Consider the following 16,938-nt stretch of genomic DNA (forward strand, 5'->3'; position numbering starts at 1 on the left):
AAAACAGAATGACAGAGAAAAGCCCATGATTCTAGACTGTAAACTGCCAGGATGTTATAATTTCAATAAATAATTGTTTACTTGCTCAGATACCTGTTCTAAGTCCTTTGAAATTTGCATTTTTACCCATGGCCATAATGAGCATAGATAAACCAATCCTTCTGAAAGCTTTAATCATAAATACCTTAATCAACTTTTCCCTATAGTAAAATTTGAATTTAGCTGAAATATTTTCTTAAATGAAATGCCTGGATTCTATCAGTGCATTCAGGACATGTGGAAATATAGTAACTGAGACAGTTATTAATAAACACCTTGTGTTATATCAGTTTTTTTTTCTAAACTGAGTGTTTTGTTCAGAAATATGCTAAGAACAAAACAATAGACTAGCTAGATACTGTGATGAACTTTGTATTGGAAATCCTTGAGGACACCCCCAGAAAGTGAGATCATAGAGCTAAGACCTGTGAAGTACCTGCTCTTATGCTACATCATAACTTTATATCCTTTCTTTGAAGTGATGATCTAACGATTGCTGTGCAAGAAAAAAAGGTAAAAGGGAGAATAGAATGCAAATTATTTTCCCCAAAATGTTAAATTACATGTCCTAATGTCTTATATATATGGAGACGTGTTTTGAAATCTCCCTGTTCCCTGGGAAAGGAGCAGCCTCGAAGAAATAGACTCAGTCCTAGGGACTGGGACAAGACATAGTGAAAGAAAAATGGTATTCAGATGTGACAAACACAAGGAGCTGGAGGTTTAGGCAGAGATGGGCATCATGGGTATCAAACCTATAAAATGGAAGTGCTGTAGGTGGTGGATTGGAGTAGTGATCACGAGTTCAGGGCCAAATCATCTCCATGGTTTTCTTGTGGAGAGATCTCTGCCTGGGGGAAAATGCTCAGTAGGGTTTGGACTGGGATTTTGAGGTAAGACATCAACTGCCAAGAATAAGGCACACCTCTAGTTTTAGAAGTGTTAGTGAAGTTATAAAGACGAAAGTCAGACTCAGAGATGCAAAGCTGAAGCAGGTTGGGTATAGTAACTCGGTGGTGTGATATCTGAACCAAACTATCTGCAGAGATGACCCCATGGCAATCCCAAGACACTTGCACAAAAGTGTTGTTACTCTTTTTTTTTTTTTTTTCAATCTTGGAGAGGCTTCAACCTTTGTATGTTGACTCATATAGCACAGTTTAAAGAAGGTAAATTTTGAAACCTGTAATCCAGGTGGAGGGTAAAAGTATGCATTTAAATCACCTCAGATTAATTTAACTAGTGTATGAAGCACATGTATTTTACCAACATATTTTTTCTCAGGAAAATGACAGCAATAAACCATATTGTCAAGGTAGTTTCAAGGTTATATACCATGTGTATGATATATGTATATCAGGCTTATATTGATATTAGATACATATTTTACCTCTGTTTCATCAAAAACTTTCAAATGTAATTTATATCAAGCTACTGCTGGAAATAAAGGAACCCATTCTTTTTATTTTAATCATTTTTCTTCAAACTAGAATTCATTAATGGAATACAAAAAGCAATACAATTTCAGAATGAAATCCTTTAATGTAGCAGTTTTAGTGCATACGAACACTCCAAAGCATCTCATTTCCTCACAGTCACTACAGCAAAACTCAATAATCTGTATTCATTATATACACTAGCTCCTCCAGCAGGCAAGCTTAGCTTTGAGCTATTTGCATGGTGTGCAGATTGCCAATTTGGCACGGTTGGCATTCACACAGACAGGTCAGAAGTGAGTATTTTGCATTATCAGATATATTTCATTCATGACAATATTGCTATCCTCAAACTCTTCACAGTAATCTGCATTCATTAAACTTAGTGTGATGTTAGAGGTGAACATAAATAGCTACCCCTCTTAAAATATACAATCATATCTATTTATAATGATCAAATATCTCAATTATTTTTCACTTTTAAAACTATAAAGCAAATTAGCTCACATTTATAAAAGGAGCAAAAATTTCAATTTCCTGTAAGAGGAAAGTTGACTATACAAAAAGTTGACTAATTTTGTATGTAGAATCAGAAGTAATTCATTTTAAATAACTAGTGTGTACACAATGCAAAAATTATATTGCTTTTTACATTTAATTTTTGGATAATGCTATCAATTTATTTAAAAGAACTTCTAAATGAAATATAAGTTGCAAGAGGGCAGAGGTGGTGTCAGTCTTAGCGTCTACTTTATATGTAGTACCTAGCATGGAGTTCAGCATGTGAAGGCCCTCAGGACACACTTGCTGAAGCATGAATTCAAAGCAAATTTAATAGATTTATGACATATAATTTAACATTACACTTTTGTTTTCTCGGTGGACAGCTGTTAAAAACATACCCATTTATCATGAGGTTTCTGCGACACTTTATGTAATTATTTAAACTCTTGGGAACTAGTCTTTATACTATAGCAGCTCTAAGGATGTTTAGTATTATGTGCTACTTTTTCAGTGTTTTAAATCAAGTGACACAGCAAGATGCTCATAGTCTATGGCTCTATACCACTCAATTTAGCATTCAGAAGTTAGAGAAGTAAAATTCAGTATTTTAGAATACATAGGAATAGAACAAGAAAATACAAAACGCTTTTAAGGTAAGATATATGATATAAGCTAAAAGGAGGGATGGGCAAGTGACCATGAATGAATGCCTTTGGAGGCTAGCTGGAGGCAGAGAGTTCATGTAGGGAGAAACAGGAGAGTTAGATGAGAAAAGTGGAGACTCTTAACCGAGAGGTTTGACTATCAGACTTCTAAATGAATAATTGGTAATACAATTAAAGCTATTTTGAATCCCAGTGAAGAGAAATAAAATAAGACAAAAAAAGTATATTTTACAAAAGTCCATTACTTCTACCAAGATGTGCTGGAAAGTGGGGAGACCAGGTAGAATGTTATTGTGGCAATGCAGACATAAGGTTTAAAAAAGCCTGGACTGAGATGTGGTAGGAGAAATTTATGAGTGAAAAGGCAATTCAGTGCTATGTTTTATAAAATGGAAAGAGGACCAGTTAAATATGGAGGAAGGACTAGAATAGGGGGAACAAAAGATAGATCAGTTCTCTAAGCAGGAGATGGTAACATCATTGCAGGCAGGCGATGTCACTGAATATACTTTGGACACCAGAAGTTTTATTTTGGAGATGAATACTTTGGTTTGGAGCTAAAGGCATTTGATGACTGTGATTCCTACTGGAAGTGTTCAGCAGAAATTGTAAATATCATTATGGAACTCAGATAAAGAACATATTCTGAGATGGAGCTATAGTTGTTAAAAGCTTGGTTATTAAAAGTAAAATGAAGAAAATGGGTAAATTTTCAAGAATGCAGTCCAAATGAAAAATTAACCTGCTAGTTTTAAATATTAGCTAACATATAAACAATTTTTATTTATAATTAGTGTCATAAGCTGCAGTAATTTCTAATTCTTTTAATACTGAGGATCACTTTTTATCATCATGCATGATGAGAGTTAAGTTATTTTCTTAATATGTGAAAATATACTGATGAACTATAAACTCAGTGATGTTTTACATGAAAATTTATATTAATCATTACCACTAAGTATATCTACCACTAAGTATATTTGGAATATTTTTGTATATTATGAGATATCTATGGTAGAGTGGCATGTGAAATATAAGTTGATAAGCTTTTCCCAGACTTTCTGTTACAGTCACTGAGACTCCCTTGTTAACAGGGGAAGATTCCTAGTGCCTTAGGAAGAATCCATAGCTGAAAACGTTTTACATTTTTAAGATTCTGAGTTTTAAATATAGAGATTTTCAATTGATTAAGGGATGTGCATGAATAGATAAGGGCTTCCCTTGTGGCTCGGATGGTAAAGAATCTGCCTGCAGTGCAGGAGACCTGGATTTGATCCCTGAGTCAGGAAGATCCCTTGGAAAAGCGGATGGCAAGCAACTCCAGTATTCTTGACTGGAGATTTCCATGGACAGAGGAGCCTGGTGGGCTAGAGTCCATGGGGTTGCAATGAGTTACACATGACTGAGTGACCAACCTTTTGGGTTTGTCTGTGTGTGTATGTGTGCATAGATAAAGCCAGAATTTGTCTTGCTGTTAGACAAGATTTTTGACTCTGGCAAATAGATGGGGAAACAATGGAAACAGTAACAGACTTTATTTTCTCGGTGGCTAAGACAGTAAAGAATCTGCCTGCAATCCAGGAGACCCGGGTTTAATCCCTGGATCAGGAAGATCTTCTGGAGTAGGGAATGGCAATCCACTCAAGTATTCTTTCCTGCAGTATCCCATGGACAGAGGAGCCTGGCTCCGTGGGGCTGCAAAGAGTCAGACATGACTGAGCGACTAACACTACCACTATAGTAAAATCACTGCAGATGGTGACTGCAGCCATGAAATTAAAAGATGCTTACTCCTTAGAAGAAAAGCTATGACCAACCTAAATAGCATATTAAAAAGCAGAAACATTACTTTATTGACAAAGGTCTGTCTAGTAAAAGCTATGGTTTCTCCCGTAGCCATGTACACATGTGGGAGCTAGACCAGAAGGAAGGCTGAGTGCCTAAGAATTGATGCTTTTGAACTGTGATGTTGGAGAAGACTCTTGAGAGTCCCCTGGACTGCAAGGAGATCATCCAGTCAATCCTAAAGAAAATCAGTCCTGAATATTCATTGGAAAGACTGATTCTCAAGCTGAAACTCCAGTACTTTAGGCACCTGATGCGAAGAACTGACTCGTAGGAAAAGACCCTGATGCTGGGGCAGGAGGAGAAGGGGACGAGATGAGATGAGATTAAATAGTTGGATGGCATCACTGACTTGATGGACATGAGTTTGAGCAGGCTCCGGGAGTTGGTGATGGACAGGGAAGCCTGGCGTGCTGTAGTCCATGGAGTTGCAAAGAGTCAGATATGACTGAGTGACTAAACTGAAGCTTCCAGTAATGTGTATGCTGTTGATCCAGATGATACTTGAGTTAACAAGGGACTGAGCAGTGGTGCTGAACCCCAGTGTAACCCTCAGGGTTGAGAACACAGGTCTATAATCCAAAGAGTTGGACATGCTTGCACAGCTGAACTGAACTGAGGCTAGAGAGAACTGGGGGTAGAATGGTTAATTTGGGGAAGAAGAAAGGTGCAATGTGTGCATATATTCACATGCACTCTGTGCCCTCTCCCATGAACCTGGGGTGAGGGATTCCCTTGCAATTGTGAGAACATGGCAGAACTGTGTCCTACATCTCAGACTTAATCTAAACAAAACGGACAAGTGGAGTGGGCCATTGACAACTTTCAAAAGCTCTCAGCAATTACCAAGTGGCATAGGAGGTAACCTGTACTCAGGAGGTAACCAGAACTCATTTCCTGTGAGTTCTGTGCAGGGTGCTGAACTGAAATGGGAGCAAGAGTGGATGCTCCCAGGAAGTCTCCTGATTTGGGTGAAGAACAAGACTTCAACAAGTTGTGGCGTGGGTCACCTGTCTGGGGCTAGAGAAGGAAACATCTCAATCTTCTAGGACTGTCAGAACCAGGAAGTCAGTTATCAGAAGGAAAAAAAAGCAAACATGAATCATCTGAACAATAATTAATAATATAATGAATATTTTTTCTTTTCAACAGTTTCTTAGGAAAACCACGTTTATTTCTCTATGATCAACTACCATCCTATATCCATATGGGTGCACAAGTCTTTACATGGCTGTAGCAATGACACATCTATTTTATGCTTTCTGTTGCTAGCCATATTATAAGCAATTTCAATACAAAAACAAAACCTTTATCATTATGATTTGGTATGACTGCATGGAACAAATCACAAGTGTCCCAAATAACGAGAGGTGACAGCATAACCATAACAACTTGGCGTTTCTTGTTTGCTTGTCTCAACAACTAACGCAATGTAGAATATAATTTTTCTATATGAAAAAGAGGAATGTAGGCATAAACAATTTGTGATTAAAATAGATTAATCATTTCCTCCCATTCACCTATTAGTGAGCATAAGTTATGATATAATAAAAGTAGTTAGTTGTTTTATTTTCTTCTTTTTCCATCCACAGAGAGCTGGGATGGGTGGCTTGTATCTCAGACAGAAAGTGCAGAGAGAAGAGCACTGACTTGACTATTGATCTTTCAAGGGATTCTCAGGGAGAGAAGAAATAAAAGTTGTCATGGGGTCAGTGGTTTCTAAAGAAAGATGAGGCATGAGATAAGAGAAAGATGGCTGATCATCACCACAAACAATAAGGAAGTAAAACATTTCAAGAAAGAAATATCTTCAATACCTTTTATGTTACAGAATACAGAACTTACCTCAAAAGTGACTCACATTTTAAAACTTTCCCCTATTCTAGAATGATTTCACTTCTTTTAAGTAATCTTACAGGTCCTCTCTGGAATGAGGGTCATGCTTACTTGGAAATGCAGGGACAGTGCAGCAGACAGCTCACAGAAGGTCAAGGAGGATGATTCTATCAGATGTGGAAAGATCTAGGTCAATAGTGACCTTTTAGAAAACCACGTCTGTAGAGAGCCTGGCAGAAGACAAATTACAGGGGTTAAGTAAGAAATTCTTGAAGGGAGGAGAGAAATGGCTGAAAATCAAGATATGTGCCCACAATAAAGTGGTTGGTAAAAGGGCAAATGTTAGGATAACTTATGTAAAATGTATGCTGGAAAGGAAGACTCCAATAGAGAGATAGTGCTTTAAAATCCTGGAGGGAGAGAAGAAAAAGAGCTCCTGATTTGCTGTTACATTTAAACTGTAGATCTATTTAATAAATAAATGTTTTCCTGCAGAGTTGTGTCATTAGTGTAGGAGAAAAAAATGTCCAGCTAATAGTTATCATCTATTCATAAGCAAAAGTAAATCATGTTGGGGTATAATTAGTAAGAGAGCATCAATAAAGGAAAAAAATATTTTTAATCACTAATAGTCCTGGAATAAATCATGCATTAGGTATAATTACTGGAAGAATACTTAGATCTTTGCAAGTAATTTGACAGCATGATTCTATTTAATTTACCGACCTATTTTAAATGAAAACATGATGCTTGTGATGTATTTTATTGTCTATTTATTGTAACAGCACATTGAAGTGAGAATAAAACTATTGTGAGATAGCAAAGGACTGCCTGTGCTCCTAAAGAGTTGTGATAGTAGTCAAAATGTTCTAACTTTATTAAAGTTTCTATCATTTTAATTTATTTGAAATTAAATCTCTCTTTCTTTAATGGGAAAGACCATTTCTGCAAGTCATTTTATAGTCTGTCAGCTGTCCCAGTGCTGGTTGCTGATCTGGTAGAATCTGAGCCATGACACAGTCCCTTGGACTCAGCACCAGAAACCATTGAATTTTGTCATCCTTTTGCCTTCTGATTTTATCTTCATTGCCACTTCCCTTCCACAGACTCTTATTGTCACATCTTTGCATCACTGTTGGAGTCAGGGGTCAATCTCATGACGCATCTTTTTTTTAATTCTCTTTTTAAATCTAATACCTAGTTGGTCTTAAGCACATCTGTAATCACTTTTACTCTCTTTTTCAAAAAACCAATAGCACCCCTGAACTTCTCCTTTGTTATCAGTTATTCATTTTCTTCTCTTATCTAGCAGATGAAACATTATATTTTGCCACTCTGCCCCTAGAGAGAATTATATGTTCACCATTGCATAAGTCATTCTTCTCATGTGATATGCTTAATTTACATGTGGAAATTAAATGTATGCTTATTTGAACAAAATTCTGTTCTGGATCCTAATAATTATAAAGATGGCTCTGCAACAGGGAAAAGACAAACATCTATCACATTTGCCTTTGAGGAGCACACCCATGTGGTGTAGCCAGCAGGTGACAAACCAATGGCTTCAACATTAGAATTCAGAAGAAGAGCACAGAAATGCAAAGACAAGTTAACGTTTCAGAAGAATAAGCTAGTGGGTGAGTTGCTAGGTACAGGTGGGTAGTTGAGTCGGGGGTGTCCCAAGCAAATAAAATAGCACAACAGAAATGTCATACCATTTAGTGCGTTCACAAAGGTATAATTAGTTCGCTATTGCCAGATGATAAAAGACAGTATGGGGTAAATAGTGAGCAAGTGGGCAGGACCTAAATGACTTGAAACAGTGAAATACCATAATACATTTTTCAGTGTTGAAGCAAACAGTTGGAAGCAGTGTGGAGGATGTACTCAAGTTGAATGAACTGAGGGCAAGTTGACTAGATGGAGGGCTATGACAGCGAGACAGCTGAGCTATAATGTGGCTCTGGACGGAGGGGTACCAGCATGGATGGACAAGTTTAAGAAAAAACTCTGCTTTTCCTTTAAGTTGATTGACTTTATATTTTAGAGTAGTTTTAGGTTTGCAGAGAAATTTAACAGAAAGTGCTGAGATTTCCATATACTTGCTCCACTGACACTTCAATTTTCTCTATCATAAACGTCTTGTTTTACGGTGGTACATTTGCCACCACTGATGAATGATGCATTGATGCATTATTAACTCCAGTCCATAGTTTACATTAGTGTTCACTCTTTGTGTTATACAGTTTTATGGGATCAACTGTGAATCAATGGGGACCAACTGTGAATCAATGTGAATCAACAAGAATTCACAATACCATGTCTACCAATACACTATGATAACAGAATAATTTCTCTTCCTTAAATATATCCTGTGTTTACAGATTCATCCCCCACCTCACTAACTCCAAGGAAACCACTGATCTTTTTACTTTTTTACCTTTTGTCATTCAGTTGAATCATACAGTATGTAATCTTTTTAGACTGCCTTCTCTAAGTTAGCAATATGCTTTAAGGTTTCTCTATGTTTTTTGTGGCTTGATAGCTCATTTCTTTTTATTGTGTATAATCTAGTATATGAGTTTGCCTTAGTTTGCTATCTATTCACATACAGAAAGACATCTTGGTTACTTCCAATTTTTGGCAATTATGGATAAAACTGTTGTAAATACCAAAGTATAGTGTTTTATGTGTGGACATAAGTTTTTAACTCATTTTAATAAATACCAAGAAATGTGATTGCTGGATTATTCAGTCAGGGTATGCCTAGTTTTCAAGAAACTACAAACTGTCTTCCGAAGTAGCTGTACCATATTTGATTCCCATTAACAATGAGTCCCTTGGACTGCAAGGAGATCCAATCAGTCCATCACCCAGATCAGTCCTGGGTGTTCTTTGGAAGGAATGATGCTACAGCTGAAAACTCCAGTCCTTTGGCCACCTCATGTGAAGAGTTGACTCATTGGAAAAGACTCTGATGCTGGGAGGGATTGGGGGCAGGAGGAGAAGGGGATGACAGAGGATGAGATGGCTGGATGGCATCACCGACTTGATGGATGTGAATCTGAGTGAGCACCGGGAGTTGGCGATGGACAGGGAGGCCTGGCATGCTGCAATTCATGGGGTTGCAAAGAGACACGACTGAGCGACTAAACTGACTGAACTGAACTGGACAACAGTTCCTGTTGCTCCATAACTTTGACAGCATTCCGTGTGTGTTTGGGGTTTCTAGCATTCTAACAGGTGTATAGTAGTATCTTGTTTTAATTTGTAGTTCCCTAATGACATATAATATTGAACATATCTTCATATGCTTATTTACGATCTATGTATCTTTTTTTAATTTTTTAACTTTACAATATTGTATTGGTTTTGCCATATATCAACATGAATCTGCCACAGGTATACACGTGTTCCCCATCCTGAACCCTCCTCCCTCCCTGTACCATCCCTCTGGGTCGTTCCAGTGCACCAGCCCCAAGCATCCAGTATCCTGCATCGAACCTGGATTGGCGATTCGTTTCTTATATGATATTATACATGTTTCAATGCCATTCTCACAAATCATCCCACCCTCTCCCTCTCCCACAGAGTCCAAAAGACTGTTCTATACATCAGTGTCTCTTTTGCTGTCTCGTATACAGGGTTATTGTTACCATCTTTCTAAATTCCATATATATGCGTTAGTATACTGTATTGGTGTTTTTCTTTCTGGTTTTCTTCACTCTGTATAATAGGCTCCAGTTTCATCCACCTCATTAGAACTGATTCAAATGTATTCTTTTTAATGGCTGAGTAATACTCCATTGTGTATATGTACCACTGCTTTCTTATCCATTCATCTGCTGATGGGCATCTAGGTTGCTTCCATGTCCTGGCTATTATAAACAGTGCTGCGATGAACATTGGGGTACACGTGTCTCTTTCCCTTCTGGTTTCCTCAGTGTGTATGCCCAGCAGTGGGATTGCTGGATCACAAGGCAATTCTATTTCCAGTTTTTTAAGGAATCTCCACACTGTTCTCCATAGTGGCTGAACTAGTTTGCATTCCCACCAACAGTGTAAGAGGGTTCCCTTTTCTCCACACCCTCTCCAGCATTTATAGCTTGTAGACTTTTGGATCGCAGCCATTCTGACTGGTGTGAAATGGTACCTCATAGTGGTTTTGATTTGCATTTCTCTGATAATGAATGATTTCGAGCATCTTTTCATGTGTTAGCCATCTGTATGTCTTCTTTGGAGAAATGTCTATTTAGTTCTTTGGCCCATTTTTTGATTGGGTCATTTATTTTTCTGGAATTGAGCTGTAGGAGTTGCTTGTACATTTTTGAGATTAGTTGTTTGTCAATCCTTTATTTGCTATTATTTTCTCCCATTCTGAAGGCTGTCTTTTCACCTTGCTTATAGTTTCCTTTGTTGTGCAGAAGCTTTTAAGTTTAATTAGGTCCCATTTGTTTATTTTTGCTTTTATTTCCAATATTCTTAACAAGCTATCTGTTCAAATTTTTTCATCACTTTTTAATTGGGTTGTTTCTTCCATATTGTTGAGTTTTAATAGTTATTCATATATTTTGAATGGGTGTGTTTAGTAGATGTGTTTGAAAATATTTTCTCCTAGTTTATATCTGTGCATTCATTTTTTGACACTGTCTCTGCACAGCAGAGGTTTTTAATTTGGATAAAATCCTACTTTTAAAGTTTTTCTTTCAAGGATCATCCTTTTAGTATTGTATCTAAAAACTATTTACCAGTACAACTATGTGAAACCACTGAATTGTACACTTAAAAGTCATTAAAATATCAGGCTTTATGTCATGTACATTTTCACACACACACACAAGGGCACATATACACAAATTCATTTTCATACCCAAGATCACCAAGATTTTCACCTACGTTATCTTCTACAAGTTTGACAGTTTTACGTTTCACACTTAGGCCTGTGATCTACTTGAGTTAATGGTTGTGAAAGGTGTAAAGTCAATGTGCAGATTCACCTTGTTGTCTGTGGATGTCTTGTTTTTCCAGCACCATTTGTTGAGAAGACTATCCTTTCTCTATGAAATTGCCTTTGCCCTTTCATCAAATATTTGTTGGTTCTATTCCTGTAGGTCTATTTCAAGGCTCTCTATTCTGTTCCATTGACATATTTCTTTATCCTTTGTTCAATACCACACTTTCTTGATCACTCTATCCTTGTCCTTAGTCTTAAGGTTGAGCAATGTTAGTCCTCCTTTTTACAAAAAGTCCTTCTTTTTCTTTAATAATGCGATGCTTACTCCAGGTGTTCTGCTTTTTCATACAATCTTTAGAATCAGTTTATAAATAAACACAAAGTAACCACTAGAATTTTGATTATAAACATGTTGAAAATATAGGTCAAATTGGAAATAACTGACATCTTAATAATATTAACAATTTTGTAAATTGCTATGAACATTGCAATGTTAAGTTGTTCAGTGCTTATTTTAAATGGAGAGTAAAAACACAGGAATTTAGGGATCACTTTCAGATCTTTGATTGGGTCTTGTCAGTGAGTTCGGCATAAGATTTTGATGTGATAATGATAAACTGGCTATTGACTATTTAGAATTTGAATTTCTACATGAAAAATCAGAGACATACAACCAAGATGCAATCAAACAAAATGATCTGGAATACTGGGGCTGGTTGGGATATAAAGATTTGGAAATCTTCAGCATACCTATAATTGAACCCATGGGTATGCATGATATTGCCTAGGGAGAACAGATGATGTGAAAAGAGATATAAAAACATGTTAGAATATATAAAGAGTTAAGGGTATATATAAGAAAGGAACCCAGAAAGGAACCACTGTGAAAATGCCAGAGGTGAAATGAAATAAAACAATAAACAGTAGAAAAAGTTGCTTTGGAAGCTACAAGAGAAAAGAATTTAAAGAAAGCAACATCCCAGTAGTGCCAAATGTAATAAAATAGCATGAAGAGTAAAAGTGAGAAAGTTATATAACTCACGAATATGAATTAATAGAGCCATGAATGTAGACGACTCATTAAAAAATGCTTATCCTGAGAGAGAGAGCACTGTAATTAAGGATGGAGGAGCCTAGGGAGAATTATAGTAATCATCGTTACTATTGTCACCATTAGCATCATTGTCGTCATCGTCGTCATCTAGCCGGTATAAATTGAAGCGCCTTTATATATTGAGGGCAAAGAACTAGTAGAAGCCTGGGGGGTGAGATAGAAGGATGTTTTCCCAAAGTGATGAATAGGAATGTGATTCCAATCACAAATGCAGAAATTAACCTGGACAAGGAATTTTCTCTCAAGCAATTAAGAAAATGAATAGAGAAATGATCAAATGACAGAAAACTTGATGTTTGGGCCCTAGAAAAAAAGGAATATAAATTCCAAGTGTTTAATAATCATTTTCAAAAGTTAATACAGATTTTTTTCCTCTGATCCTGAATAAATATTCAAGAAAATATTCAACTAACTTACCTCCAATGTCCTACTTTAAAACTTAGCATTGATTTGTTGGAAGCAGAAATTTTTGACTCCTTCTTCCTGAATTTGTGCAAAATATACAGATAAAATTGAGACACGAGTCAAGAAGGCAGTTCCTCACGCTCTCTCTCATTCCTGAGAGTAAGGACAAGGCAGCAATATCAGACATTGTTGCAAATTTATACAAACTTTGAACAGTACAGTTCTCAGATAGATGGATAGATAAGGCATAGATTCTGCTTATAAGTTTGTTCCTTGAATGAAATCTGGTGCCACTGATTTTTATATTTCTTATTGATGTTCGTTTTTCTTGGCCTTTCATAATCCAGTTATAGAGAATTTAATGCAGAGAATTGATTACATAGACATTGAAAGGCTTGGAAGTGCAGGACAGAGAAACATCTAGATTTTAACTCCAGAGTTAAATGATCATAGCTGGGGGAAGAGTAATAAGATATGAGGTTACCAGAGCTCATAATCCTGAAGTATTTCCTGGATCTAGTTCAGAGAGATGAAGGAAACCCATGAAGGTGCTGGGAACTCTGTGAGGATTTGAGTACTGAGGCTTGGGCTAAGTATGGTGTTTTCCCCTATAGGCATCAGAATTGCATTTAGCTTTACTGTGTCTGCAGAGACTGGCAGCAAGAGAATCTTTTTCCTGTCTTGCAGTTTCTATAGCGGGAAAAAAAAATGTGGCCAAGGAATCTGGAAAATGTAGTTTACAGGAAGGGCCTTGGCTTCCTTAAAATGCACAGCAGAACACGGAGAAGTAGGCAAGGGAACCAAGGGCAAAACAAAATTATGACTGGCAAAATGAACTTTCCATTAGAAGCATTTTTGACAAGATTGTAGGGTAGAAGAGGGTTTTCAGCAAAAATAGCCATCTTTTCTACTAACCACTCAACAATGTATCTGAATTCAGGACATTCCAAACATGGAGAAAAAGACTCAATATCTAATGCCAATCTTTACTGTTAATGGAGAAATAAGACATCTGCAACAAACTTATTATCTGAGGAGAATCACAGAGACTGATGGTTGAAGCTGATGCATCATTGTCTGGTGTCCTGGAGATTTTCCCACCCCAGGGAGCAACATGATATTAAAATAACACTAGGCGAGATTACACCCATAACTGTTCAGGGGCAGACAGGACAACATGGTAGAAATGAAGAGCAAGACGTCTTGACCCCAGACGCATCTTCAAGTAGATACATTTTTAAATCACTATGGAAGTTGAGGGTCTGAAAATGGATTCTTGTAAAAGTATCATAACTCTGTATTTCTTGGGAATTTTTGTGAATGTCTACATGTACTTCACTTTGAAGACTGCTGAAATAGGTAACTTTGAAAAATGTGGTAGGGAGTCAAAATTTATACTCAAAACATGTAAAAGAGAAAAGAAACATTCTTTTCTATAATGCTTTCACCTTGCTCTGAATTCTTCTGTTAATTACTATTAATGTGACTTGGGTAACATGGAACTTAAATGCTCTATTTAAAGGTCAGTTTAAAATTTGAAGTGATCACTTTGATTCAATTTAATGTTTAATTTATCCATCAAGAATGATTTTACTTTTGCAAAGGGTTTCCTATCATACTCCTCTTCCCAAGGGTGCTGTTTAGAGGTTGAGGTGGGTATGTGTATTCAATGGTTGTTTTCTGCTGCCTTCACTTAAAACAGCCATCTTCCCCTCTGAGGGGCTTCTGCAGATTGCTTGATGATCAGTCCAATCTTTTAGACAGGTTTCTAGCTGCTAAAGTTGGGAGTATTGTCTCTTTTTATCAGATTCCGTATCTGAGGTCTCCTCCCGTCAACTTCTGGCCACTTTTGAAGGTTCACATTATCTCATTTTCTATGTTTCCATCTAGGTTCCTCTGGCAAATTGCTATATTATTGGCATAGGCCAAGAGCAAGTGGAAACACTATCCTCCTCAACCTTACACACTGCCTCAAGTATGTAATGGCCCCATCATGAGAGTGTACAGCTAAATATATCCCATTGATAAAAATAGAAGATGAATCCCCTACCCCATCCCTGTTTAAAACACACATCTGCACTCCAGCTTTAGATCCATAAATAAGAGGCAGTTTGGTCTCAATCCTAATCTCTATCTTTAATAATCTCATTTAATAATAAAGTACTACTAAGAACATAACTAGTTTGAGACTCAAAATAAGCATTGATCCTTTTGTTCCAGAGTTAATCTGCTCTATTCCTAAAATTTTTTAAATGGAAGAAAATTGCTTTGCATTGTTGTATTGGTTTCTGCCATACAATAATGAGAATCAGCTATAACTATATATATATATATCCCCTCCCTCTGAGCCTTTCTCTCCTCCCTCCCTCCCCATCCCACACCTCTAGGTCATCACAGAGTGCCAGCCTTGGCTCCCTGTGTAATATAGCAACTTCTCAGCAGCTATGTATTTTACACATGACTGTGTATATATGTCGATGCTATTTTCTTCATTTGTTCCACTCTCTCCTTCCCTTGCTGTGTCCACAAGTCTGTTCCCTACATCTCCATTCCTTTCCTGGATTCATTGATACCATTTTTAGATTCACCCATACCATTTTTCTAGAATCTATATATATGTATTAATATAAGCATATTTTTCTCTTTCTGACTTCATTCTGTATAACAGGCTCTAGGTTCATCCAGCTCACTAGAACTGACTCAAATCCATTCTCTGTTATGGCTGAGTAATATTCCATTGTGTATATGTACCACATCTTCATGCGTTCATCTGTAGATGTACATCTAGGTTGATTCCATGTCCTGCTATTGTAGATAGTACTGCAATGAACATTGGGGAAATTGTGATTTTTTTTAGAATTGTGGTTTTCTCAGGGTATATGCTACTACCTCATTATAGTTTTAATTTGCATTTCTCTAGCAATTAATGATGATGTTGAACATCTTTTTGTGTGTTTCTTGGCCATCTGTATGTCTTTGGAGAAATGTCTGGTTAGGTCTTCTCCCCATTTGTTTGTTTGTTTTGATTGAGCAATTTGTTTCTCTGATACTGAGCTGTATGACAGTTGTTTCATTTGCAATTATTTTCTCTCTTTCTGAAGCTGTCTTTTAATCTTGTTTATTGTTTCCTTTGCTGTGCAAAAGCTTTTAAGTTTAATTAGGTCCATTTGTTTTTATTTCCATTACTTTAGGAATGGACATTACTTTAGGAATGACTTCTTTAAGACAAATAAGATCTTGCTGTGATTTATGTCAAAGAGTGTACTGCCTATATTTTCCTCTAAGAGCTTTATAGTTTCTGGTCCAGGGGGCACTAGTGGTAAGGAACTGCCTGCCAATGCAGGAGATGTAAGAGATGTGGGTTTAATCCCTGGGTCGGGAAGATCCCCTGGGGGACAGTATGGAAACCCACTCCAGTATTCTTGCCTGAAGAATCTTGTGGACAAGAGTAGCCAAGTAGGCTACATTTCACAGGGTCACACAGAATCAGACACGACTGAGCGGACCTAGGATGCATGTGTGGTCTTACATTTGAGTCTTTAATCCAGTCTGAGTTTATTTTTGTGTATGATGTTAGGAAATGTTCTAGTTTCATTCTTTTACATGTAGCTGTCCAGTTTTCCCAGCACTATTTACTGATGAAGCTCTCTTTGTTTCATTGTACATTCTTGCCTCTTTTGTCAAAGATAAGGTGCCCATAGGTGTGGGCATTTGTTGCTGTGCTTTCTATCATGTTCCATTGGTCTATATTTATATTTTTGTGCCAAACAATACACTTCTCAATAACCTAGAGGCCACTGAAGAAATCAAAGAGGAAATTAAAAAAAAAAACACCTAGAAATAATAACAATGAAAACATGACAACTCAAAATCTATGGGAGCAGTAAAAGCAATGCTAAGAGGGAAATTTATGGCAATACAAGACTGTCTCAATAAACAAGAGAAACATCAAATACGCAACCTAATCTTACACCTAAAACAACTAGAAAAAATAAAACAAAAAAGTCCCAACTTTAGAAGAAGGAAAGAAATCATAGAGAATAGAGCAGAAATCAATGAAAAAGAATGGAAAAGACAGTTGCAAAGGTCAATAAAACTAAAAGCTGTTTCTTTGAGAAGATAAACAAAATTGGCAAACCA

At 36.8% G+C, this 16,938-nt stretch overlaps 1 pseudogene; it reads right to left on the reverse strand.

Moving 5' to 3' along the window:
- LOC133246894 (zinc finger protein 44-like) overlaps positions 1-12,480 on the reverse strand; it is an 86,338-nt pseudogene extending 73,858 nt beyond the window's left edge.
- Positions 12,481-16,938: the final 4,458 nt, after the last annotated feature.

This window comes from Bos javanicus, chromosome 4 (assembly GCF_032452875.1).
Source record: "Bos javanicus breed banteng chromosome 4, ARS-OSU_banteng_1.0, whole genome shotgun sequence".
In the NCBI taxonomy this organism is placed as follows: Eukaryota; Metazoa; Chordata; class Mammalia; order Artiodactyla; family Bovidae; genus Bos; species Bos javanicus.